The sequence below is a fragment of the Anabrus simplex genome, chromosome 6, assembly GCF_040414725.1.
Source record: "Anabrus simplex isolate iqAnaSimp1 chromosome 6, ASM4041472v1, whole genome shotgun sequence".
Classification (NCBI taxonomy): Eukaryota; Metazoa; Arthropoda; class Insecta; order Orthoptera; family Tettigoniidae; genus Anabrus; species Anabrus simplex.
Genome location: NC_090270.1, coordinates 74,078,519 through 74,103,870, shown reverse-complemented (window position 1 = coordinate 74,103,870; position 25,352 = coordinate 74,078,519). Strand labels below are relative to the sequence as shown.

Genomic DNA, 25,352 nt, shown 5'->3' with positions numbered 1-25,352 from the left:
ACATGTAAAGCTGACCCTCCGACGAAGATGGGCAGCATCTGGTGTGTATACGACTGCGCGTGTTTTGTAATGTTGTGTGTGGTGTGAGAGTTGCAAGAATGTTTAGGACAGTACAAACACCCAGTCCCAGAGCTAGGAAAAAATCTCCCACCCAGCCGGGAACCGAACCCGTGTTCCTCTGAACCCAAGTCTACTACGCTGACCGTTCAGCCAAGGAGCCGGACCTCTTTTATCTAATTTTTGTGTTATAGGTAGTAAAACACGTGTAAAATATTACGGTTAAATTAACGAAGTTTCAGGAATTTTTACCTCCAGCTTCATATTCTGCTATTAATGTTTTTGTTTCATTTAGGGATTTTGGGACCTCTCGGTCTACAAACTTACGTGCTTAGCATCTGAACGAAATGATCCTGATCGTCTAAAGCGTTGTGACGTTTCAAACTGGTCTATTTATAATTGCGACTAGTATTAGGAAGGAAATAGCTGTGGTTAGTGTGAAAAGAATTATGTTTGTGTTTTCCTGATGTTGATAAGGAGAAACCACAGGAAACAATTCCAGTATAGCACCCCGGAATTTGAACTTGCTTGTTCCACGTTCCAGATATTGGACCTCTGGGATGGCACGGTACCTGATTTCAAATCACGGATAGGCCACATTTATCACTCACTCCACTTCATGCTAAGTCCTACAGGAAGCCAAATGTGTATGATCAAATGTCGAAACATGCCGATTTTTGGCTACTTCCCTCTATTTCACCAAATTCACATTAGGAAAATGCTTGCTTGAAACATTTTGTTCGTCATTGATGCCATGAACCCTTTAGAATTCATACAGTTTCATTCATTTTCCAATTTCCCACTTTTCCATTTTTTCAGATGGTTCCAGCACAATGTAGCCAAAGCTACTGAGGCGCCGATTATAATTTTTTTTTTTTCTAGTTGCTTTACGTCGCACCGACACAGATAGATCTTATGGCGACGATGGGACAGGGAAGGGCTAGGAGTGGGAAGGAAGCAGCCGTGGCCTTAATTAAGGTACAGCCCCAGCATTTGCCTGGTGTGAAAATGGGAAACCACGGAAAACCATTTTCAGGGCTGCCGACAGTGGGGTTCGAACCTACTATCTTCCGAATACTGGATACTGGCCGATTATAATTAAGACAAATAAAGGTATGTAGGTTGCATATAGGCCCGAGCTGATGGAAGGGAATTCCGTTAGTAGGTATCGTTACAGCGTTCGGAAACGAAGTGTTTGAAATAGGTATTGAAACATTTATTCGAACTGCCATACTGCAGCCAAAAGACGTCCTGAACTGTTTATTGAAGCTTTAATGGCTATCATACCTATACGTAGAGGCATGATTTTTTCGCTTTAACGATAAACGCGACAAAAATATTTTGAAGCGATTTTGAGATATCTTAAAGAATCATATGATTCTGGTTACGAAATCAGTGATTTTGTTTTCGCGAATTACTGCGAATTAAAGCGATGAGGCCAGTTTAAAGCGAAATGCACTTATTTTGCGAAAATGCAGCGAAATTAATTGAAAATAACGATCTTGAAATTGTATTCGAATATCACGCGTGTGAAGAGAAACAGATGGCAGAAGAACGATTTCTCAATTTGACAGAAGTATCTCTTCGTATTAATTAAAATTTTAAGAACCCTTAATGGTATGGCGATATAGAGTGACAGCTGCGGCCATATATAGTGAAAAGGGCAATTTATTATTAAACTTGATTAGGCCTATATTATAGTTCTAATCAATATTTAGTTACATAAGGCATAACGAATGATTAACAATTTTGTTTCTCTTTATCTATCTTTCACATAAATAATTCACAAATCTCACGAATTAAACATTTTGTGAATAATTTTACGAAATCATTAAAGCGAAATTAAAGCGATGGGGTCAGCCCTAATACGCGAAATAACGCGAAAAATTCTTTTCTTTTCGCGAAATCGAACAAAAATTAATGCGGAAAAATCATGCTTCTACCTATATGTGACGCTACTGACAAAGTGTTCGACTATTTTTTGAAAATTATATATCAATTGTAAATCTATAGTAGATGACTGTCACCCCTCCCCAAACGTGGACTGAATGTTCATCTTCCCCTTGTGTTGCCACGGACAGTTGTGAAGCGTTTCATAACAAGTTCATTAAAGTTATATTTTGTCCATCGTAATATTTGCCATGGTCTGGATATATTGAAAGAAATCAAGGAAATAAAGGAAGTTCGTTGAGGACAGCGGCGGGCTTCACTGCTGTGGAAAATAACGTGTTCAGATTTATTGTTACTTGATATATACATTGATGTAAAATAGTGTCATTGCTTGATTGGCAACGCGACTTCCCTTTGAAGGCACGCAGCTACAGCTCGAAGAAGTTACCAAACAATGAAGTATGAAAGAGAATATGAGGTGCAATTACTTTCAGCTGATCCAATTTCCTCTGATTTTGATGACATTGCTTGCGTAGGAATAATTGCTTCAAGAATGTGTTAGGCAGGCTACTGTTATTCGTGTGTTGACGTATTTTCCTGTTTACTTTTCATAAAATGTGTATTATTAATGAAAAGTTTCAAACCGTAGTTACCCAAATATGATGGCTCATTGCGGTTAATTACCTCACAATCGTTAAACATGAAATTAAAATCCCTTCAAAACCTACCACTTACAGCAAATTTTAACCGCGCGCTGTGACAGTGCTTCGGCTAATTTCTGGGCTGCTCGTGTCTATCGCTAGTCCAGTTGCCAGCGATTCCTGGGTTATGTTTTCGTCGCTCTTCACAGCCCCTCGCCATGCGCACTCTCTTTACGTCCCATAGCCCCGCGCCCGCAGTCCTGAAATTGAACCTTTTCACTGGTTCCGGAGAGCAACCAGTGTTGGTGTCAAAATCGTCGCAACGTGCGCGAATATAATGAGCTAATTAAAGTAATAGGCTCTTGATAAACCATTTTTCTAAAGTTATCTACCGTATTTCTAGGGGGTTCACTGAATCACTGAACATAGAGAACGCGCCGCCACTGGCTGAGGACCTTATCGGTCAGATGGGTACTGATGACATTACGCGACTCAACTTTATAAATCATATTTGCCTGAAAAGCATGCTGTTCAGCAGTTTCATGACGATTGAAGAGAACCCTTCTTTATGCTAAATTATGACGACTAGTTCATGAACCATTACACCAACACATTTTAAACAATACCTACCGACTTCCCGTAGGCAGTCATAAGTCTGTAAAAAAAAAAAAAAAAAAAAAAAAAAAAGCAGGAATTTGGTAAGCCATCTGGGATGTTATAACACCTCAAACCTCAGAGCCGAGTGGGGGAAATGGGAGCCGTTTGGGATGCAGCCGTATATCAAGTATTCAACCCGACGACCGGGTTCCCAAGACTGCCACCATTAGACAGTCTAGATGTAACATAGTAATAATAATAATAATAATAATAATAATAATAATAATAATAATAATAATAATAATAATAATAAAAATGGCGTATGGCTTTCAGTGCCGGGAGTGTCCAAGGACAAGTTCGGCTCGCCAGGTGCAGGTCTTTCGATTTGACACCCGTAGGCGACCCTCGCGTCGTGATGAGGATGAAATGATGATGAAGACGACACATACACCCAGCCCCCGTGCCAGCGAAATTAACCAATGATGGTTAAAATTCCTGACCCTGCCGGGAATTGAACCCGGGACCCCTGTGACCAAAGGCCAGCACGCTAACCATTTAGCCATGGTGCCGGACATAATAATAATAATAATAATAATAATAATAATAATAATAATAATAATAATAATAATAATGTTACTTGTTTTACGTCTCACTAACTACTTTTACGGTTTTCGGAGACTCCGAGATGCCGGAATTTAGTCCCGCAGGAGTTCTTTTACGTGCCAATAAATCTACCGAGACGAGTCTGACGTATTTGAGCACCTTCAAATACCAGCAAACTGAGCCAGGATCGAACCTTCCAAGTTGGGGTTAGAAGGCCAGTGCCTCAACTGCCTGAGCCACTCAGAGTGTTAGTTAAGAGGCGTACTAAGGAAATGAGGAGAGAGGTAATTTCCCGTTGCTTTCCTCACTAAGCCAGAAGGTGCTATTTCATAACAGTCTGCTAAGCCCACTGGAATGTACACACAAACAGACCCAAAGAGTGACATTTTCACATCACTCATAACAGGGAATCGCTGTATAAGGAATGGTATTACTAGCATCGCTCCTGCATTCGGGAGATGGTGGATTTGTCGACAGCCAATTTTCACACCGGGAAAATGCTAGGGCTTTACCTTGATTAAAGCCACGGCCGCTACCTTTCCAATCCCAGCCTTTTCTCCTTGCGTCACCGAAAGTCTTCGATGTGTTAGTACGAGGTTAAACCATTAGGAAAAAAACTACTTCAAACACTTCTATTTTGTCAAAGCCAAAGACCAGACTGAGACAGGTCACCGAAAGTAAGAAACTTGCTCTCGGCTATACCAAAAGTGGAAACACTACGTCTCGCCAAAAATTGACCTAGGCTAGGTTTGCATATAATGTTGTTAACGAATAATCAAGCGCGAAATCTTAAACATTCGCAGACCTTCGCAGTGCAGTAATCCTTCAGTTTCGAAGCTCTCTCGACAAAAATGTGTAGCAATTGAAGTGATGTTAAAGATAAAACAGTCATACCACTCTACTAAACATGCATCCCTCGTGATCGAAATGATGTCCATCGCACGGCAAGAAATCACTGTACGTACACTCCTTACCGTGATGCTGAGAATAACAAGCAGTGCATGTCGGAATGTTACTCCATGTTGTTGTTGCTTGTGCTCATATCTCGTGTGTACATTCCGCGTGCGCCCTGTCAGACTTGGCAGGCTCATCGTCTGTCCTCTCCAAGACTCACACTATTCCCGATTTTTATCGCTAGTTTTCTCTACGATTTACACGCTAATTTCTCATTTTTTGTCTAACCACTTCAAAAGTATTAGCCGGGCTGAGTGGCTCAAATGGTAGAGCATTCTGAGCCAAAGGTGGTCGTTCGAATCCCGACTCAGTCTGGTAGTTTCTGAAGGTGCTCAAATACGCAGCCTTGTGTCGATACATTTACCGCCACAGCATCAAAGACAAATCTCCGAAAACCTTAACAGCAGTTCGTGGGTCGTAAAACAAAAATAACACTTCATATTCTTCTTCTTCCACGACTTTTTCTCCGGCTATGGTGGGGTCGCGAGTCCGAACTGTGTCGTATATTTGGACTTGGCTCTGCTTTCCGTCCGGATGCACTTCCTGACGGCAGCGAAATGCAGGGATATTCAGAATGATGCTTTCACGATCCGTAATCATAGACATGATAATAAGCTTTTGGCTTTTGCCATGTCAAGAAGACAGGGTGAAATACTTTACTTTTCGACTCCGAGTCTTCAGAGGAAAGGCTCGACCATTCACGAGCAAGACTTCCTCTGTTAATGAAGTTCATTAGAGAGCAAGACGTCTCTAATATTTTGACAGAGAAGTATTGCTCGTGAACAGATGAGATTTTCTTCTGAAGACTGCGAAAAGTAAAGAATTTCACCTTGTTTTCAGAAGCTTATTATCATGCCTACAAATAAGGATGAAAATGATAATTTTATTGGCTCTACGTCCCACTAACTTAGGACATATTAATGATGTAACAATATTTATGTAAATTAATAAGGGACATTGTGTGTTGAAACGGTGGACCCTCAAGAGACATTCTTTCAGAAAGGTAAGTGGAATGTTCCGAGCTGTCAGTGGAGAGATAACATAGGACGACATTAGTAAACGAATGGGCTCGAAGGGAGCTTTTAAAAGTAGGAAAGATCATAAAATGATGATAAAGTTGGAATTCAAGAGGACAAATTGAGGCAAATATTCATTTCTAGGAGGAGTACGGGATTGGAATAATTTATTAAGGGAAATGTACAATAAATTTCCAAGTTCTTTGAAAACATAAAAAAAAGGCTAGGTAAACAAATGATAGGACATCTGCCATCTGGGCGACAGCCCTGAATGCAGACTGATTGATTGAACTACTTTTACGATTTTCGGAGACGCCGAGGTGCCGGAATTTAGTACCGCAGGAGTTCTTTTACGTGCCAGTAAACTACCAACACGAGGTTGACGTATTTGAGCACATCAAATAACACCGGACTGCACCAGGATCGAACCTGCCAAGCTGGGCTAAGAAGCCCAGCACTCTACCGTCTGAGCTACTTAGCCCGGCTGTAGGGATGTCCTGTGTGCTTCTATGGTGGTTGGTAGTCGAGTGTGTTGTGTTTTGTGTATATAAAGAGATTTTTCAGTCTGCTTTACACGATGGGATAGGAAAGGACTAGGAGTTGACCGTGGTCTCAGTTAAGTTGGGAAACCACGGAAAACCATCTTCATGGCTGTCGGCAGTGGGGTTCGAACCCACTATCTCCAGAATGCAAGCTGACAGCTACGTGATCCACCACGCGACCACCTGTTCGGTTGGCGAGAAACCAGTGACTATGCCCTTCGGCTCTCATGCCCACCGCCCCCACCAAAAAAAATAAGTATTCGAAACGTCGGCAACCGGTACATAAGGTACACTCCACTGCACGAAAGACGGTCATCGCAGAAGACTTTCTTTCAAAGTTCTCTTGGTTGAAATGGGATCAACATTGTATATTGTTTTTGAAAGAGTTTCCTGCTATAAATTATTATTAAGGAATATAGGAGTGGAAGAACAACTCATATCATATGGAACCTCTACAAGGGTCAAAATGCAGTTGTACGTTTGAGAGAACGTCTTATCAATCCAGTTCCTATCAGAAAAGGAGTACCGAGCTCGATAGCTGCAGTCGCTTAAGTGCGGCCGGTATCCAGTATTCGGGAGATGGTAGGTGAGAAACCCCACTGTCGGCAGCCCTGAAAATGGTTTTCCGTGGTTTCCCATTTTCACACCAGGCAAATGCTGGGGCTGTACCTTAATTAAGGTCACGGCCGCTTCCCTCCCACTCCTAGCCCTTCCCTGTCCCATCGTCGCCATAAGACCTATCTGTGTCGGCGCGACGCAAAGCAACTAGCAAAAAAAAAAAAAAAAAAAAAAAAAGAGTAAGATAAGTTCGTACCCTCTCCCTAATTCTGTTTAATGCTTTTGGTGAGTTGATGACGGTGGAAGCTTTAGAAGACACAAGTTTAGGAGATCATTATATTTATACATGTACCCAAGGTATTGCCAGTTTTGATTGCAGTTACTCTGTAATGAATAAATCCTCTGAAATACAGGGGAATGGCAAATGTTAAACGTTGGTGTTGTCATCACTGCAGTACCGGCAGGTTTCCGGAACCGATGCGTGGTTGTTATGAGCGCGTTGCCATTTAGTAATGATGCAGCTTTGGGGTAGTGCAAGACTGTACGCTCTGGACATCGAAAACATATAGTTTCAGCAGGACGGAGCCACGTCATATACTGCTCGACAATCGATGGAAGCCGTTCGCCAACTCTTTGGAAGGGGCATCATTTCGCGGAACTGCGAGATCACCTGATCTTAGTGTCGGCGACTTCTTTCTATGAGGACATCTTAAACTTGCAACTATCCACGAACTGAAACAGAAGCACTGCCATTCCTCGACACGTGCTAGAGCGAGCATTCGAGAGTTTTCATAACAGGTTATTAAAATGTGAACGCCGAAATGGAGCACATCTTTCCGATGTCGTCTTTAAGAAGTAAAGTGACAGTTTGTGACAATTTGTAATAAAAACATAAATGGCACACTGTATACATGTACTTTCATCAATAAAAATATTTTATCCTGTGTTTATTCTTGCAAGCAGCCTCCGTTGCTCAGACGGCAGCGCGTCGGTTTCTCACCACTGGGTTCCATGGTTCAAAACCCGGTCTCTCCATGTGAGATTTGTGCTGGACAAAGCGAAGGCGGGACAGGTTTTTCTCCAGGTACTCCGGTTCTTCCTGTCATCTTTCATTCCAGCAACACTCTCCACTATCATTTAATTTCATCTGTCAGTCATTAATCATTGCCCCAGAGGAGTGCGACAGGCTTCGGCAGCCGGCACAATTTCTATCCCCGCAGCAAGATGGGACTTCATTCATTCCATTCCTGACCCGGTCATTGACTGGAAAACAGGTTGTAGTTTTTCTTCTTTATTCTTGCAAATTACGTTACTTCATAATTTCCCGTTTCCCTGTGCCATCCTGTATTAACTTTGTAATCAACGGTTACGGGCCGAACGGCCGAGGTTCGAATCTCGACCGATCGTGGGTTGGCATTTTCACCTGAGAAAAACAGCAAATTATTTCGGTTATAAAAGAAGAGGTTCCCTTTGCTCAACTCTTCATTGTAAAAAGAATTAAACGTGGTGGCCGAGCCTGAGTTTTTGTTTTGATCTGGTGTCACGTGACAATTTATCGCAATCCTGGTGCACATATACACACGCGCACGTCGCTCCATGACGTAAGCCACAAGGTCATCGAAAGTAGGCGGCACCATAATATTACTGGCAAGTGCTTTTCAAGACACCCATAATGAGGTCACCGTTATTATGAGCCAAAGTTGACCGGAGTTATCACCACTTCTGGCATGAACTCCCTTGATGTCAAGAACGGGCAAATCGCATTCTTTAGCTTGTTACCCTCGGTGATTATTATCGATTCTTAATAACTACTATTCTTCTCCAACGTGCACATGTTATGACTGTTCGCACTGTGAAATTGGTCGGAAATCTCTCAGCGATTCCCAGTATACCCACTGGGGAATCGTTGGACATCTGTGGGGAAATCTCTCAGCGATTCCCACTCTGCCCACTGGGGAATAGTTGGGCATCTGTGGGGAACAAATTATTAGACGCTCACCCCCAGTGCCAGATTACAGGATCGAATCCTGAAAATGTCCGCAGGAATTGGAGGGTGCTGTTTTGGAGAGATGCGGTAGGCAACTGGCAGCAGGGGTACTGAGCGTGAAAAGTAAGCAAAATTAGTCCGGCACCGCGGTGTAGGGGGCAACGCGTCCGCCGGCGGCCCCGGGTTCGATTCCCAGCCGGGTAAGGGTATTTTAATTGTACATGATTAATATTCCTGGCCTGGGGACTGGGTATTTGTGTCGTCCTTAATGTTCCTTTCCTCACATTGAACACTTTACACTTCCACAATTTCCAAATACCTGCAGGTTCATACCATATGGTGCAAAGTAGGGGCAAAAGATCTTAGGTCGACGCCCCGAATAAACAGCGTTTAAAAAAGCAAAATTAACTTATTTGAACAGAGTAAGCTTTCATGTTTCCAAATATATATTTATTTATTTATTAAATATCCTTACAGTTTGAAGCCAATGTACATGATTATATTAAGGTTATAGTTTTGATCAGTTGTTTAAATTATTGTCCTTGACACAAAATTAGGAAACTAAATTATTGAAGATGTGGGGAATGAACTTAAGAAACTGTTTGTAGCAGCAGGATTTTCTAAACAGATGGTATAATGGCTTTGAAAGTTCCACATTGCAATTGTTTAGGTGACACTCACGTTCGAATCTTGTCTTTCCAAACATGGCACAGTCGAACAGTAAATGGTCCACCGTTTGTGAAGATCCGCAAAAGCACAAGTAAATCACCTGCATAGTAGCTTTTAAACTTTCCATGACTGGAGAACAACCCTGGACATTAAGTACAAAAGGGTCTGTCACAAAAGAATTATTTTTTCCCTACTTATATAGCCGACTCCAGTGCAAAATATTAGTGTCCGAATTCATTCTCCAAAAATATACACTGACTGAGCAAATATCATGGGATAGTGGAGCACTGATGCGCAGGTGTGTTGTCTGCGCACCACACGCCCCCTGTGCCAGCGGCAGTTGTATAGGAGACCTTGTGAGCAGTGGCTGTGCATGTGACAGGTGTAACATGGAACGTCGTCGTGAGCTGACACCGTTCGAACGGGGTATGGTGTTCGGTGCCCGACGGATGGGACGTACGATTTCGGAAGTGGTGCGTGAATTCGGCTTCACACGATCAACCGTGTCCAGGGTGTATAGTGAATGGTCGAATCCGGGTGTCACCGTTCACAACAGACGAACGACCGGCTGTCCAGCCACCCTCGATGACCGTGACCGGCGACATCTCGGACGGATTGTCAATAGTGACAGACGGGCAACCGTGCAACGAATCATGGTTCAATTCAACACAGGCCGTGCTAGACACGTCTCCCAGTGGACAATCCGTAGGAACATGGGTTCTATGGGGTATAGGAGCCGGCGCCGCACACGGGTGCCACTGTTAACCCAACGTCATCGGGCACAACGACGCGCGTTTGTCACCAGTCACCAGGGATGGACACTGGAACAATGGTGTAAAGAGATATGGTCGGACTAATCACGATTTCAACTGCACCATGCCGATGGGAGGGACCGTGCGTGGCACAGACCACATTAAGCGATGGATCCCGCCTGTCTCGAAGGTGTGGTCCAGGGGGCTGGTGTCTTTGTTATGGTCTGGGGTGCATTTTCCTGGTATGGAATGGGGCCCCTAGTTGTTCTGGAAGAGACTTTGAATGGTACGCGGTATGTTGAGCTGCTCGGAGACCATCTCCACCCATTTTTGGCCTTCCAGCGCCCAGACGGTTCTGCGGTGTTTCAAGATGGTAACGCGCCGCCACATCGCTCCCACGTCGCCCGGGAATTTTTCCAGGAACATGCAGCGGAGGTCCAACGACTGCCATGGCCACCCAGGAGCCCCGATATGAAACCTATCGAGCATATCTGGGATGTCCTGGAACGCAGGCTCCGTGCCGTGTATCCTGCACCCACGAACAGACCAGCATTGGTGGCAGCTCTGCAAATGATTTGGTGTCAGCTGCGTCCAGAGGACTACCAGCAGTGGCGTATCCTGGAATCTCCACTGGGGCATGCAACTAGTAACCATGCAGTTAACACAATGTATTAAGTAAATTTCAATTCTACTCACCCTAATTACATTTAAGTGAACTCGAGCCAAACAGTTTTACTGTAAGTTCCTGGATTGAACGTGCGTACACAATTCTTGTTTTCTATTTTTAAATTTACGAGAGTCCGCCTCTGTGGTGTATTGGTTAGTGTGATTAGCTGCCACCCTCGGAGGTCCGGGTTCGATTCCCGGCTCTGCCACGAAATTTGAAAAGTGGTACGAGGGCTGGAACGGGGTTCACTCAGCCTCGGGAGGTCAACTGAGTAGAGGTGGGTTCGATTCCCACCTCAGCCATTCTGGAAGTGGTTTTCCGTGGTTTCCCACTTCTCCAGGCAAATGCCGGGATGGTACCTAACTTCAGGCCACGGCCGCTTCCTTCCCTCTTCCTTGTCTATCCCTTCCAATCTTCCCATCCCTCCACAAGGCCCCTGTTCAGCATAGCAGCTGAGCCCGCCTGGGCGAGGTACTGGTCATACTCCCCAGCTGTATTCCCCGACCAAGAGTCTGAAGCTCCAGGACACTGCCCTTGAGGCGATACAGGTGGGATCCCTCGCTGAGTCCGAAAAGCCGAGGGAAAAGCCAACCCTGGAGGGTAAGCAAATTAAGAAGAAGGAGAAGAAGAATTTTTTTGCTACGGGCTTTACGTCGCACCGACACAGATAGGTCTTATGGCGACGATGGGATAGGAAAGGCCTAGGAGTTGGAAGGAAGCGGCCGTGGCCTTAATTAAGGTACAGCCCCAGCATTTGCCTGGTGTGAAAATGGGAAACCACGGAAAACCATCTTCAGAGCTGCCGATAGTGGGATTCGAACCTACTATCTCCCGGATGCAAGCTCACAGCCGCGCGCCTCTACACGCACGGCCAACTCGCCCGGTAAAGGATAAATATACGAGGGAAGGTTGAGGTCTCCCGGCTTGAACTATTTGAATCTTTTCATCAAACGAACGGCCAGTAAACTGATTTACAATTATATCCGTTTTAGACTCATCCATCGTTAATACCACAATAAGCGCAAAATATAATAAAAGACCGAAAACAGGAACAGCACATACAGAATGAACTCACTAATCAGCAAAACACACAATGAATTAACTCACTAGTTAGCCACAACTGAAGCACTGGAGGAAAGTCACCTCAGTGGCATTGGTCAGTTTCGTCACGTTGGGTTCTCGCTGGGGGATGATCTGTGGGTCCCGTTCGCTGTAAACATGTCGACTTTCTCCAAGTTGCTAACAGATGGCAGAGGGTACCACGGGTATGGGGTGACAAATTCTGACCAAGTTTCAATTGCAGCGACATCGTTCGGAGGGTTTCAGAACTACGTCTGCCACCGAATGTAATTTTAAGATTGAATGCCTGCAGCCTTAACTCCGCCATGCTGTCTCTTTCTTCCTACTCCTAGAGAGGAGTAGACGGCGAGACTACACCAGCACCACACGTAGTCAAGCAACGGAACTAGTACAGTTGCGCGGACCTTTTGAACTTCTGAGAGATGAAATCGTTAATATTTGACTTAAAACAACCTAAAATCGTACATCAGACAGTTCTTTGTGTTATCATAACGCATGCAGTGAATGCCTTGCATTCAAGGAGAATACGCCCCTGACTACCAGGGACTTGTCGACTCCTTCCACGGCGTCTCACTGCAGTTCGCAGGCCCAGAGGAGGCCCCACACGCTATTAGGCGACTATCCCATGACATTTGCTAAGTCATTGTATAATACTTGTGTACACCTATGGCAAACGTGTATTTTAAATGGTTATTTAAATATGGCGGCACCACTGGCACTCCCCTTAGCTGTCATCTAACACAACATTTCTGAAAGTGACATTTTGACGTAAATATGTCTTAGTATTGCTGCGGGCCATCTGTAACTAGCGATACATGTGTGACGTGATGTTACCTAGCAACCGTGCAGGCTGTGATGTGAACTACTGATTGATGGATGGCCATGACTGAGACACATTTAGAAGGCTCTTTTTGTCAAAGAGGCCTCATCTCTCCACTCTAGAGAACTGATTATTTCATTCGTAGTAGTTTCACAGGCCCTGGGTCGGTTTCCCCCTTTCGATTCGCTGAATCCCATACTTATTGACTTATCCCCACAGATGTATCTCAAAAAAGTTCGGTAGATGCAAAAAAAATCGTTATCAATTTGAGTTTCATTTATTGAAAGATATTTAGGATAATTTGATTTTTCCAAAGGGAAATGTTTTAATGATTTAGGAACATTTTTCTTAGCAACTGTAAGAGCTAGAGCAATGAAATTCAGAACACTTCCTTAAGTGATCAAAATAGTGCAAACTGTGTTTTCCTAAAATATAAATCACATGGCACTAACCACCTCCTAATTTCCTTTCTGAGAGCTGATTTTCTTTCTTTCTTAATCCGTTTACTGTCCGTTTTCCCTCGAACTCAGCGAGGGATCCCACCTCTACCGTCTCAAGGGCAGTGAGACATTTGATCGGAGGATACAACTGGAGAGGAACACCAATACCTCGCCCAAGCAGCCTCATCTGCTATAAATGGGAAACCGTGGAAAACCACTTCGAGAATGGCTGAGGCAGAAATCGGACCCCCGATCCCTCTACCCAGTTGACCTCCCGAGGCTGAGTGGACCCCGTTCCAGCCCTCGTACCACTTTTCAAATTTCGTGGCAGAGCCGCGAATCGAATCCGGGCCTCTGGGGGTAGCAGCTAATCACTTTAATCACTACACCACAGAGGCGGAGGAGAGCCCATTTAAAAAAAAAATTGCTTTACGTCGCCCAGACATAGACAGGTCTTATGGTGACGATGGGACAGGAAGGAGCTAGGAGTGAGAAGGAAGCGGCCGTGGCCTTCATTAGGTACAGCCTCAGCATTTGCCTGGTGTGAAAATGGGAAACCACGGAAAACCATCTTCAGGGCTGCCGATAGTGGGGCTCGAACCCACTATCTCCGGAATAAAGCCCATTTTAATAGGTTAAAATACTTTTGGGTGTGATTTGTTGCTATTTTTATCCCAGTTGAAGAACTAAGGGAGATAGATGTTTCACGTTATAATGGAAAAGCAAAGAGTACTAAAATTACATGCACTGAACACCAACATACGCCATTGTCTGTCTGTTAGATCATCAGCCCAGAGGCTGGTTGGATCCTCAAATAGCACCACTGAAGGCTATGCAGTTATAGGGAAACCGCAAAAACCAATGGCAGAGCCCAAATGAAGCGTACTAGGTAAGATGAGGAGTGAGGCAGTTTGCCATTGCTTTCCTCACTGGGCCAGAAGGTGCTACTGCAGCACGACTGATCCTATGAGCAACACTCAGACACTAGTTGTGCTCCGAATGTCATTACTCGGCACCACCTATACCCCAGCAGCTTCCATATTGTCACAGCCATGGATGAGACTGGGACTTTGGTGGAAGCTACACTTCACTTTGGCCCGTGCCAAGAGACGGATACAAAAATACTGCATCCATCAAGAAATGGCAACAGGCGGCATACGCCATTATAACATGTAAAGAGACGATGGCAACACGTATATAACTGCACCGGTACAGCATGTGTTCAAAATGTGCACCCTTGCGTCTCACACATTATTCATAGAATGTCTAACATCTCGAACAGTTTGCCACAAGATCTTGAAAAAAATATTTCTCCCCTGGCTAGTCCCTGTGATGAATGGTGTGGAAGTGTTGCTCATTGGATCGGTTGGTAAATTCATTTCAGTGGGCTTGGCAGACTGATGTGATACTGCGACGTTATAGACCACTAGGAAAAAGGAGGGAAACATACCAGCCCAAACGTGTGGGGATCTTTCGATGAAAAGTCACGTCCCACTCGTTCTGATTCTAGCTAAAGCTTGTGCTTCTGGTGGCTATCAGCCAGGAAAAATAGTTTCCTTCCTTGCTTCAGTATGGATATATTACAGCTGACGTCAGACTGTACGTAACATCCTCTTTAGAACTAGAAAAATGTACATCCATAAATACAACCTACCAATCTTCGAAGCTTTTGAACGTTTGAAAATCAAAAGCACTAATTCGAATTTCTTAAATGCCACTGGGGATGAAGTTGTGAGCAGTCTCCTTCGTCCTTGGAAACCAGAAAATGGATACCAAGAAGCTTGCGTGTTCGGGCAGATCAGTGGTATCATGAGAATTCTGTGAAAAGCTTCGCATGTTTCTACGTTTCTTAATTCAATCAATAGAGTCTTGGAAATGGAGTTTCTAAAGTTTATCTGAAGTATAGTAACCATAATCTAACCCTTTCGAAAGCATAAGAGCGTTTAATGACGTTTTCTAAGTAATGTTCTCTCTATCTGATAAGTCAACAGAGGATGCAATACGACTGGTAGTCGAATGGATAGAAGGGTTTTTCAGGAAGGAAGACAGCTCTGCTGATATCGTTAGATATCTCAGGAGCGTTTGATAATACCTGGTGGCCGAAAATATTACATCAGCTGAAGATAAAAAAAAGAGGTCCTAGAAACTTGTATGTAATAATAATTCGAAACTATTTTAATAATCGAAAGGCAAAGCTCACAATGGGCGGTAGTACATTTACCAAAAATGTCACAAAAGGCTGTCCTCAAGGTTCTGCATGTAGTTCAGAATTTTGGACAATCCTCTAGGATGATTTACTGACTTTGGAATTACCGACTGACTGTCACATAATTGCTTATGCAGACGATGCTCTTCTCCTACTTAAAAGTGATGATATTTCAAGTTTGACTTTTCGAGCGAATACAGTGCTGCATATAATTTACTACTCGGGATTTGAAAATAAATTGGAGTTCAACCCTCAAAAACAAGCGGCATGTTCATTACGAGGAAGAGAAAAGTTAAAACACCTGTATTTCACATGAATGGACAAGCTATAAAACTAGTGGATCAAATGTCAGACCTACTGTCGGCGCAGAAAGTATGTGCGGTCGAGTTTAAACGCTAATAAAATTTGAACCAGTCCACCAATCTAAAATATAATCATGCAATCGTAAAGCTTGTTTTATTCTGTGTTCCTTGGTGGCATTTGCATATATTTATTTCTTGGTACACAGGATATCGGTTTTCACGTAGCCTTTTTCCCTCTAGCGCGAAAAAGCAAATTGAACTTACAATCATACGTATTTCACCTTCCCTAAAACATGACCTTGGAGGCTTATTATTTTATTTTTCACGTAAGCCTAAATGAGTTCTATGGCATTTAACTCGCAATGCGCAACAGGCAACCGTATCAATTCAATATCTTGGCGCAATTCTTTCGTAATTTGGTCAAGTCTCTTTTGCGGAATTCCAAAACAAGGCTTAGCGTGATCAATCGGGGTGGCTTTTGTTACTATATTGAAGTTATAGGCATCGGGAGATAGATAAATGATCCTTTTCTCTATCCAGTAAATATTAGTCTTCAGCCAAGCCATCGTTGTTTTTGTTTCTGTATGGTAAGGTGCCTGATCAAGTACAATAGCCGACTTCGGTGGGAGTTTCATTGAAATCTTGAGAAAGCATTCTTCAAAATGCAGAGAATCCGTTCTCCTTGTGATAGTCTCCAGTCCATTTCTTTCCTACAAAGTGGAGTTCCGCCACTTTCAAAAAGCTGTCTTCACTAAGTTATCTGTATGTAGTATAATTACACATTTTCCGAGATGGGATTCTAAAGCGCCCTCTCAATCCAAAAACCTCCTGTACATGACCGCGATAGTAGTCGTAGTTTGAGGAATTTCAATTCAATGCTTCCTGTTACGTTTTCTTGCCAGGTATATGTAACCACGTGATTTTGACCGCACTAAGTCTCATCTGCGTAATACACTTTATACCCACTTTAACCTTCAATTTTTTAATAGCTGGAAACAGTTTGGCCAGAAAGAACTTGTGAATAAACCTGCGAATTACTCCAATAGTGAATTGACCCACTTATACTCGTCCGTCCGCTCAACATCCTCTTCCTCTTAGACGGGGTCGATAAATCAGCATAGGAATTTTTCTCGCATTTTCCGCTTTAACTTTCTGCACTGATCAGAGCAAAATACCAAGATAATCTACCACGCGTTGGTACACAGGATATCGGTTTTCACGTAGCCTTTTTCCCTCTAGCGCGAAAAAGCAAATTGCACTTGCAATCATACGTATTTCACCTTCCCTAAGACATGACCTTGGAGACATTTTAACTATGTCTTAACTGAGCAGTACAGCCAGTGATATTGAAAACCAAGATGAACGCAAATAACTACACCACAAACAAGTCACCTGCTGGTCATCTTATCTTAAAAGGGAGCTCACGCATCGGGGTTTGCCCGCTTACTGGACAACCCTATGCTCAAGCTGCTTGACACGCCTGACTGCATATCGCTCGCTCGCTTTCAAATAAAAATCGGTATAATATACAGAAATCATTGTACTCTTTCGGTATACAACGATTTGAAACAAAAAAGAAACGTCAGACCTTTCTGATGAACTCAATTTCGATTTCGGAAGATCATCGAGTATCTAGCGGACAGCCTTTTACAAAGATAATAACTTTTTTGCCAAAGTGTGTAAAGTAATTAAACTTCAGAAATGTATTTAAAATAGTGCATTCTATATTATAACTAAATTTCATGAAAATAGGACAGTGCGTTTTCATGTAATCGTACTACGAAGTTTGTTGTTTACAAAAAACGGGCAAGAAAATGGGTACTTTTTGCATTCCGCCTAACATAACTTTCACAAGAAACATAACAAAAATATGCAAATACCACCAATGAACGCAGAATAAAACAAGATTTACGATGGCGAGATTATATTTTAGATTGGTGGACTGGTTCAAATGTTATTAACGTTTAAACTCGACCGCACATACTTTCTGCGCCGACAGTAGGAGTTGTTTTAGACAGAAAACTAACATTCAGAGCTCACTTCAACGCTCTGTCTATCAAAGCTAGCAAATTGCTCTCTGGCTTCACTATTGCTACCGAATTGACATGGGGTCTTAATCCAGAGCTATCAAAGACAATGTATCATGGACCAGTTGAAGCGTTATTACTGTATGGTGCATCTGCTTAACATAATGTATTGTAAAGGAAGTGGGTTCAAGCCAAACTAGCCCAAATTCAAAGAGGTTTTGTACTCAGAATTACTCGTACGTACCGTACAATATCCACGGAAGCAGCCCTTGTTGTGGTGGGAATCCCACATTTACATTTAACAGCTATTGTCAAAGCTGAGCTCACATTAACAAAAAAAAAGGTGTTTTGTATCCTGATAGGATCTTAAGGGTTACTCCTGAGCTGCAAGCTAATGCATTGACAGCAGATCACCGAAGTAAATTTGTCAATAATCTTGTGCAAGAAATGTGCAACACACATCATTACAATATTTATACGGATGGGTCCCAGATTAGCAAAGAAAAATATGGTTGATTTGTAGGATGTGCTTTTGCAGTGCTGTAGAATAACAGTGAGGTGTATGCTGAAAAATTTAGACTATCTCCCTCATGTTCAGTCTTTCAAGCAGAACTGTGGGCTATACAACAGGCAGTTATTCAAATTAAAAAAACACAGTTGTGCTGCGCAAATATTGAGTGATTCTCAGGAAGCTTTGAACGCAATCTAAGAAAGATATAACTTTCATCCGGTAGCTGTTAACCTAAGAAATATCACACATATTAGGCTACAGTAAACATATATGCATGAAATGGGTCCGAGGGCATGACGGAGTGGAAGGAAATGAGAGAGCTGATGAACTTGCCACAGCAGCTACTACTTCTTCTGACGCTTTGTTAATATATGAAAAGTGCCCTGTGTCTCTTGTAAAAAAAGAAACTGAGAGGGTATACACAAGATATGTGGAACAACCAATGGATCACCAGCACAAACGGCCGGTTAACGAGGGACTTGTCCTTTCCAAATATTCAACACAGACTACAACGTAGGTTATTGCAACATGAACATAATATAACTCAGTTTCTGACAGGACATGGAAAGTTTGGACCGTACTTCGAGAGATTTAAAATCAATATTCAGAAGCCCTACAGCTGTACCTGTGAAATGACACACACTGTTCCTCATCTTTTATTTGAGAGTCCAATTTTTGACAGGAGTAGAAATGAATGTTTAATGCATTTAAGCATGTGTAATATTGAATACCAAGCACCTCTCACTATGGTATTTCAGAGAAGATGCTATTATAAAGTGTTTGTTAAATTGCTCCACCTCATTTATAATTCATCTCCGTATTAAATGTAATTTTCATGTATTAACTTAGTCTCATTATCTATAGCCCTAATATACTACTGGTAAAATAGGGCTTGTAACTGGATATTCAGTTATAATATATGATGAGAAAATGCTAATTGGTTTGTTTCTTCTTTCGAGTTAAAACCGGAACTAATTATTATAGTGAACGAATGGCTGACGCATTTTCTGCAGTAACTATATAGAAGTGTTTAATAATAATGTCATTTGCTTTACATCCCACTAACTACTCTTTTACGGTTTTCGGAGATGCCGAGGTGCCGGAATTTAGTCCCGCAGGAGTTCTTTTACGTGCCAGTAAATCTACCGACACGAGGCTGACGTATTTGAGCACCTTCAAATACCACCGGACCGAGCCAGGATCGAACCTGCCAAGTTGGGGTCAGAAGGCCAGCGCCTCAACCGTCTGAGCCACTCAGCCCGGCGAAGAAGTGTTTATTATTGCTTATTTTCTTTCTTATATGGCAGGACTCGGTCTAAGAATCCTGCTATTATACAAAATCATATTGCATTCAACCATTATACAGTTCTGAAATATTATTATAAATCATTGTACATAAAGCCGTACTTTTGTTTGTTTTATGTCGTACCGACTCAGACAGTTCTTAAGGTGACAATGGGATAGGACAGTGTTAGGACCGTGGCCTTAATCAAGGTACAACTCCAGAATTTGCCTGGTGTGTAAATTGGAAACCACGGAAAATCATCTTCAGGGCTGGGTTCGAACCCATTGTCTCCCGAATGGAAGCTAACAGCAACACACCATAAGATCATCTTATGGCTAAATATTCTTTCTTCTTTGTCTACCACGTTTTCCCACACCTGTGGGGTCGCGAGTGCGAACTGCATCGCACATGTGGATTTGGCCCTGTTTACGGCCGGATGCCTTTCCTGACGCCAACCCTATATGGACGGATGTAATCACTATTCCGTGTTACTGTGGTGGTTGGTAGTATGGTGCGTTGTCTGAATATGAAGAGGAGAGTGTTGGGACAAACATAAACATCCAGTTCCCGAGCCAGAAGAATTAATCAGAGGCGATTCAACTACCCGACCCAGCTGGGAATCGAACCCGGGACCCTATGAACCGAAGGGCAGTACGCTGACCATTCAGCCAATGAGTCGGACATCTTATGACTAAATATTATTAAACTTAATTTACTACACACCTAGAGTTTTAATTTATTATCAATAATGTAGGTGGGCCTATACTTAATATTCGTGTTGTTATTGTGATCCATATAATATAGGCCTATGTGAAATCTGTTTCCATGTTTATTGTTTACGTAATGTTACTGTCATTTTAAGAGTGAGTTGAGCCTTATTAAAAAAAAGTCATCAAATAAACCCCAAGAGCATGAATAAATGTTCAGCACTGTAGTGTTGGGGTAGTATGCCTGCATCTTGCCTGGAGGTCTCCGAGTTCGATTCCAGGCTGGACAAGGGATTTTAATTCTGGATTGACGGCTGGAACGGAGATAAATCGAAACAGAATTTTCGGGGAATAAATTGGGTGTTAAGAAATAATACCATTTATGTGACGATACTCTTCCGATTCATATGCAGTCCATCAGAAAAATTTTCGTTGTATCTTAAGAGGTGAAGCCTCCACGGTGTGTAGAATTATTTAGTTTATTTTCCGGATTGAACCGTGTTGTTTTCTGTACATTACGTACAGTTTGCCGACGTTTCGAATACGTTGCAGTATTCTTTGTCAAGGCGACTGAAATCGATCCGAGGTAATCAGTCTCGCAGGCAGCTGAATATGAAGAGGAGAGTGTTGGGACATCAGGATGGTTAACTAGGAGTGTTTGAAGATCGTGAGCCGTAACAGGCAAGCGACACTGGCTGAAATCATATCTACATTCCAATGCAGAATGTACTAGACAATATCCAGCTTGTCAGCGCAGCAATCTTTAAGCAGAAACACAGAGCGCAGTCGCGTCACCTGGGCTCATTAAGTTACTGTTTGGACCTCGTAGGTTCGGCGAAGTGTGGTATGATCCAATGAAACATAGTGTCGGATTTTATTCAGGCTGGTTGTGGTTTTGAGGTGGAGCTCAGACCGTAAGAGGCTGGTTTTGTATTTCAGTTGTCGCAAGGCTGATGACGGTTCCGTGTTGGTCAGGTCCGTTAATCCTTCTAAATAAATCATTAGCTAGTGAACGTTATTTTTCACTGCCTGGTATCAATTTACAGGACCACAGAAATTGCATGTACTTTCTAAACTGTGGAATATTCATTGCAGTCAGGAAGGCCATGTGGCCGTAAATCTAGGCCCAAGTTTTTCTCTAGAATTCCAACGTTATCCTCATATTATGATATTTCCTCATCGTAAAAACCCCATTCAAGCTTATTAACTTACTAATATCACCCTCGTACTGGCCTTCGGTTCAGAGGGTCCCGGGTTCGAATCCCGGCCGAGTCGCGGATTTTAACCTTAATTGGTTAATTCCAATGGTCCGGGGGCTGGGTGTATGTGTTGTCTTCATCATCATTTCATCCTCATCACGACGCGCAGGTCGCCTACGAGAGTCAAATAGAAAGACCTGCACCTGGCGAGCCGAACCCTTCCTGGGATATCCCGGCACTAAAAAAGCCATACGACATTTCATTTACTCTCAAGTGAACACTAAATTAAAAGAGTTTTTAAATTTTCTTTTAACTCTTCAAATCAGTCGAGAACAGAGTAGTCTATGCTCGACCAGTTATATGTTCAGGAATTAACTTGGCACTCATTTCTATTCTAGGCTGAGTGAACCCTAGAGCCATGTGCCTTCCTAGACGTAATTAGCGATAAATTTTATTCCGCTTATAGGCCTACCTATCTCGCAGAAATGAACGGCCGTTCAGTCGAGCCTGTACCCTCATTGCCGGCATCTACGGGCTCTAGCGCCGCGAGTTAACAAGGCATTGCGGTCGAACGCCACATTTATCAACGGTATATCGAAAGGTTGAAATTGGACATAAACTTATTTCATATCATAATTTATTCCAATAGGCGAGTTGGCCGTGCGGTTAGGGGCGTACAGCTGTGAGCTTGCATCCGGGAGATAGTGGCTTCGAGCCCCACTGTCGGCAGCCCTGAAGATGTTTTTCCGTGGTTTCCCCATTTTCACACCAGGCAATTGCTGGGGCTGTCGGTTGCTTCCTTCCCGCTCCTAACCCTTTCCTACCCCATCGTCACCAGAATACCTATCTGGGTTGGTGCGACGTAAAGTAAATTGTAAAATAATTATAGTAATAATGATAATAAAAATTCAAATGAACACACAACCTTCAACGAACACTAGAACTGGGGAGAAATTGTATACATTTTAGCACTTGAATGGGCTTGTAATATGGAGACTTCCAGACTTCTTAGCTTGTATAATGTACTTGTATTAATTATTATTCACCTACATCACACGTAATATTTCATTTTCATTGCAACATTTCAACCACACTTCATATTGTAAATTATACATTCATAAGGATTATTACTGCTAGAAAACATGTTTTAGGATTTCGACAAATATTGTGTATGTTTTAATATGGTTGATGATGACCCCGAGTAGGGTTGAAACTATTCCCATGTAATGTAAATATTGTAAATACAACTTAGTATTGAATAGGTGAAAAACTCAATTGTGCATAATTTATATGTCATACAATTCATTCAAAACCTGCTTACAGCACAGCGTTAGTTAGAACTGATTTCTACGATATGTACAGTCCTAAGATATTGTGGACATTTCCACGGGTATTCTGACCTTCTAATCCCCAACTTGGTGGGTTCGATCCTGGCTGAGTCCAGTGGTATTTGAAGGTGCTCAAACACTTCAACCTCGTGTAGGTAGATTCACTGGCACGCAAAAGAAACTCCTGCGGGTCTAAATTCCGGCACCTCGGCGCCTCCGAAAATCGTAAAAATAGATAGTGGGGCGTAAAAACAAATGACATTATATTCCACGGGTATTAGTTCATCCTGAGTATTGCATCCTACCTCTTCTTAGTTATTTGTATACCTGGTGTTTCAGTTTAAAGAACATTGACATTTATGGAGGGCTGAGTGGCTCAGACGGCAAAATGCAGATCTACTGACAAGTGAGCATGTTTGAACCCGGCTCAGTCTGGTAGATTTGAAGAGGCTCAAATACGCCAGTTTCATGTTGGTAGATCTATTGTCATATAAAAGAATTCCAACGGGACAACATTCCGGCACCTCGGCGTCTCCGAAAACCGTAAAAATAGTTGGTGGGACGTAAAACTAATAACATTATTATTATTATTATTATTATTATTATTATTATTATTATTATTATTATTATTATTATTATTATTTTCGGCTGGCTGTGGACCACATTATTTCAACCGTTTACATTCTTGAACTTTAATTCTTTCCCGGTATTACCACATTCACTTTCTGTGAACCGCCTTCTTACCACTTCTTGGTTTCCAACTTCGGTTTTTGTTGGAATCGCTATCATCACCATCATCTTCATCATCATCATCATCATCATAACGGAAGAATCACGAAAGCAATGGGATCCGAAGTGCAGTAGTTTTTTCAAGGCAAATATTTTGTTACAGTGGCTATTCTCAATGTGGAATCCTTCATTTTATCTACATTCTCCCCAAGAAATCAAGTATAGTACACAGTTTCAAATTAAAGATGAATGAACAATATTACAGACAACACATAAACACTGGTCAAAATTTAAATCGTTTCATTTTCAGAAAGTTGTAAAAACTCACTATACTGTTTGTAGTACAGTGCGTTCTCGCGAACCGCCACTGATAAATCTTTCCTATAATCGCTGCACAATATCTCTCACGCAGATGTGTCAGTAGATCACAAGGAGCGTCAAGGACTAATACGCACATATGTTCACTCAGTAAGTGACGTTATTGTTACATGTAAAGAAGAACGTTATATTCGTTACCTGCTTTAGAGTAGCCTTGTCTAGCGTCAGCTGCACTCCACACACAAACTAAGTCGACTGAGCCCCCCGTAGCTGGCCAGAGTTGCAGAACAGGATTTCTGCCAGCCAGAGCTGTTTACGTCGTGCCTTGCCAGCCAAGGCCCCCTACTACTCCATCCACACCATCACCACGTTCCCAGAACACTCAATTATACCATTGCGTCAACTCGGACAATGGGTGCTATCCATTGACATGATGCTGGTGCATTAAAGAATTTGGTTACCGAGGTCATGCGCTTGTATCAGAATGAGCATCTTGACACAGCAGGCGTGGACGAGCTAGGGTACTAATGAGTCGTTCGCATACAAAATGAAAATCCACAGCCTGTTTCCAGTCATTCGACCGGGTCAGGAATGGAATGAATGAAGCCCCATCTAGCGGCGAGGATAGGAATTGTGCCGGCTGCCGAAGCCTGTCGCACTCCTCTGGGACAATGATTAATGAAATGAAATGGTATTGGAGCGTGTTACTGGAATTAATTATGACAGGGAAAACCGGAGTACCCGGAGAAAAATCTGTCCCGCCTCCGCTTTGTCCAGCACAAATCTCACACGGAGTGAGCGGGATTTGAACCACGGAACCCAGCGGTGAGAGGCCGGTGCACTGCCGCCTGAGCCACGGAGACTCTCGCATTCAAAATATTAACCAATTTTCCATATGCTATTTCCGGCATTGTATGAAGGAGAACAGATATACTTGATCTTACATTAATGTATAATATGTGTTTAAAGAGGATTTACATAGTGGATGGTGGGTTCGAATTCCCCCGACGGTAGCCCTAAAGATGGTTGTTCGTGGTTTCCCACTTTCACACTTGGCAAATGCTGGATCTGTGCCTTAATCAAGGCCACGGCCACTATCTTCCCAATCCTAGCCCTTCCCCACACTTCGATGTGAGTGCGACGTGAAAATAGTAGGGGGAAAAATCCAAAGCAACACTCGAACAACGTTATCAACAGAGTTTGGAAGTAACTGAGTAAAATCAATCAAATTATTTGTTATGAATACTTTATTAGTAATTCTTACTTGTAATCATTCTTTTTTATAAAAATAGTAATTAATATTTTTACACGTAATTTACTTCTTGAAATAAAATTGAGATCGTTACGTTCTAGTAATGGTCACTTTTTAGTAACCTAATAGGTATACTTTGCACCGAGCGAGTTGGTAGTGCGGTTAGGCTCCTTTCACACAACACGGTTTCGACCGTACGGCAAAAGAACCGTACG

General features: G+C 42.6%; 1 protein-coding gene across 1 annotated transcript in view; it reads right to left on the bottom strand.

Moving 5' to 3' along the window:
- Positions 1-24,238, bottom strand: part of LOC136876143 (uncharacterized) — a 104,534-nt gene extending 80,296 nt beyond the window's left edge. Inside the window, exon 1 of the mRNA XM_068228300.1 lies at positions 24,084-24,238. The gene's annotated coding sequence lies outside the window, so the exon portion shown is untranslated. The remainder of the gene's footprint in view (positions 1-24,083) is intronic.
- Positions 24,239-25,352: the final 1,114 nt, after the last annotated feature.